The sequence below is a fragment of the Triticum urartu genome, chromosome 3A, assembly GCF_056163025.1.
Source record: "Triticum urartu cultivar PI428250 chromosome 3A, HENAU_Tu73, whole genome shotgun sequence".
Lineage (NCBI taxonomy): Eukaryota > Viridiplantae > Streptophyta > Magnoliopsida > Poales > Poaceae > Triticum > Triticum urartu.
The window spans coordinates 37,579,718-37,583,147 of NC_141875.1; positions in this window are offsets into that span (position 1 = coordinate 37,579,718).

Here is a 3,430-nt window from a genome sequence, read left to right on the forward strand (position 1 = left end):
ACGCAGATGCTAGTAGTGTTCTGCAATCATAGCTTCTTCAACTCGCACACTAAAATGTATGGGGCGTTTGTGACTGGCTGCATGACAAGAATGTTACCAGTACAATTGTCATCAGTAGCGCTTTCATCATCTCATATTATACCATGTGTGTTAAATGAAGAGAGTTCATGGCCGGTGCTCTAACTTGGAGAAGTTGTCAAGGCAAAAACAACTGTTCATTACGGAAATATAGCTGCTACGTTGACATGATATTACTATCTCAATGCTCAAGAGGGCTTAGTTGATTATCCAGCAGTCAACTCATACTAGTGTTGATTTGCAGATGAATAAATTTATGCATTGTGTCGAAGAGAAGTAATTTTCTTCAATTTCAACTGTGTATGCTTTCATTTCATTTTTATTGGCAGACCATCATGGTCTAGTTTTGACTTGCATATTCAATAGAATTTTGTGGTATACAAAGAATAACACATCAACACAACGCAGATAGATAACCATCAACACACCTTTTCTCCTTACTGTTTTGACATGGTTTCTCTGGTGATCCATGCGCACAGCTTGATCGATCCGGTGACGCTTTGGAAACCTCGGCCCGCGTTTAAAAAGATTGGCTCCGTAACTGCTGGCAATTCCTCTAGTATAAGGTTTGCTATTTTCACACCCTTGCGATTGAAGTGTCTTTCTTCAGCATTTCTATACCTAACAATTTCATTCAGATTTATGATATGCTTCGTCTAGCATTGTAGCTTTATTTTTTATGACCAGATTACCTTCTGTATGCAATTTGCAACCAAACTATGTGGTATATCTGCAGTAGTAAATATCAAGGGTCTGTTTTGTCATCTTAAGTGTGTACTGAAGCTAGATAATTTCAGATCTTGAATTTTAGACTTTTTCCATGGTTGAGATGAATTATGCAAAGCTATGTTTACTTTCAAGTACATTTGAATGTCTCTTTTCAGCTAGTAGATGACAGCCACATTCCAGTATGGTATGAGGATCTTGAGTAAAACATTTAGCTAGTAGATATTGAGCTATGCGATTGAAGTGTCTCTTTTCAGCATTTCTATACTCAACACTCATTCAGATTTATTACTGCCTGGTCTAGCATTCTAGCTATATTTTTACATGACCAGACTACCTTCAGTATGCAATATCCAGCCAAACTATTATGTATATCTTCAGTAGCAAAAACAAAGGGTCTGTTCTGTGTCACCTTAGTGTCTATTGAAGCTAGATTATTCTCTGCTGAACAAGCAATCCCTGCTGGTTTCTTCGCAGGTCACTGATTGTGGCCTTGTTTCCATCTTGTGGGACTTGGAAGAGGGCCGAGCAGCTGGAGCGGGCAAAGCGAGACAAGAACTACTTCGGAGGTGGAGTGAGAGGGGAAAGCAGAGAAACGAGGTTTGCTCCGTGTCTTTCTCTTCCAGATTTGTTGTTTCCAGATGACCTCTTCGAGATTTGCCAACTGTTTCTTCCGAGAATTTGAGGGCTCACTAGTCACTAATCCCACCGTAGTCAGCTTACAGCTTTACAGTGGTAGTATGTTGAGCAAGTAGTAGTACATTGAACAGTAAAATAGAGATCTCCTGACATTGGTGGTCGTAGTTTTATTAAATGTAAACATGATTTGTTTGGGCTAAGAACACCCTGCAGCCAAAGTACCTGGCTAAAGGCACACACAAAAAATTAAGGTTTAGTGATGAATGAACCTGCTTCTCTCCTAAACTGCAAGCAAAGTTTTCTCCGCAAACTAGGCTTGTCTTCGCTTGATGAACTGCTGAACAAAGCTTGCCAGGACCTTGAGATTTTGTGACTCTAATATGGAATTAAGCAAATGAATCAACAGAACGGCCATGTAAGAGTCAACGCCGATGCTAGAGTTTTGCAGTCAGTGTACTCTGAATTCGCACAATTATATGGGGTGTTTGTGGCTTGCTGCATGACAATAATATTAGTACTTAGTACATTTGCCATAAATATTTCTTTCATTGCCTTATAATGGGGTGTTTGTGGCTTGCTGCATGAAAATAATGTTAGTACTTAGTACATTTGCCATCAATATTGCTTTCATTGCCTTATATTTTGCACGTGTCTTAAATGAAGAGACTTCGTGGCCGGTACGCTAAGTTGGAGGGGATGTCATTTTTAAGATAACAACTACTCCCTCCATCCCATGATATAAGATGTTTTTGCAAGCTGTTTAGCTTGCAAAAACATCTTATATTTTGGGACGGAGGGAGTATTACGCAAATATAGTTGTTTCGTTGATATGATATTACTAGTATCTCAATGCTCATAAAGGAATAAATTGATGATCCAGTAGTCAACGTATAGTTGTGTAGATTTACAGATTACTAATTAAGTTCATGGAATGTGTTGAACGGAAAGAATTTCATCAACGTCATCTGCGTATGTTTTCATTTGTATTGATAAACCATCATGATCTTGTTTTGACTTGAAGATTATACATACATATAATGCAGATACGTAACCATGCGCATACCTTTCTCCTTACTGTTTTGACATGGTTTGTCTGGTGATCTATGTACACAGTTTGATGCAGTGAAGCTGAGAAAACTTGAGCCAGCTTTTAAGAAGATTGGCTCTGCAACTGCTGGCAATTCCTCTAGTTACTTGTTTAGTATCTTAGATGGAAACCTTGCAGAATAGTTAACACAGCCACATTCCAGTATGGTATCAAAATCTTGAATAAAACATTTAGCTAGTAGATACTGAGCTATGATTTATGTGTCCCTATTTTGTATTACTAAAGTTAACAACTTCATTCAGATTTGCGATACTGCTTGGCCTAGCATTGTAGATTTATTTTCACATGACCAGACTACCTTTCATATGCAAATGCAGCCAAACTATGCCGTATATCTTCAGTAGTAAAAACCAAGGGTCTGCTATGTGTCAACTTAAGAGTGTGCTGTCAACACCCCGAGGGAAGGGTGTCATGTGACGTCAATAGATGATCATGCATGTATGGGTAACTTGGTGCACCCCTGCAGGGTTTAAGACTATTCAAATATTCATGTCCACAACTATGGACGAGTTGGACATTGTGGCTTGATCATAGGAAATTCTAATGGATACTTCAAAATTGCGAGATAAGTATGAGCGCCTTGAATTGTTTCCTCATTGGTGAGTCGAGGGAAGATTTAGGGTGGTGTATTGCTGTGATGGCCTAGGATAGAGAGTACTCAAAGTCTCAAAGTCATGCTTCCTCATCTACTTCTCAGTACTCACATTTTGTCTTCATGGTTAACACATATTTTCTGTAAGATAATCTTCTTACCTTTTGAACAACATGGACTTAAGCTGGCTCACATGAGTCCTAGTGTGTATCATATTTTATCTGAACCACAAAAAAAGAAGTGTTCTGAACGAGTTGGGATTTTTTTTGAAATGAATTCAAATAATA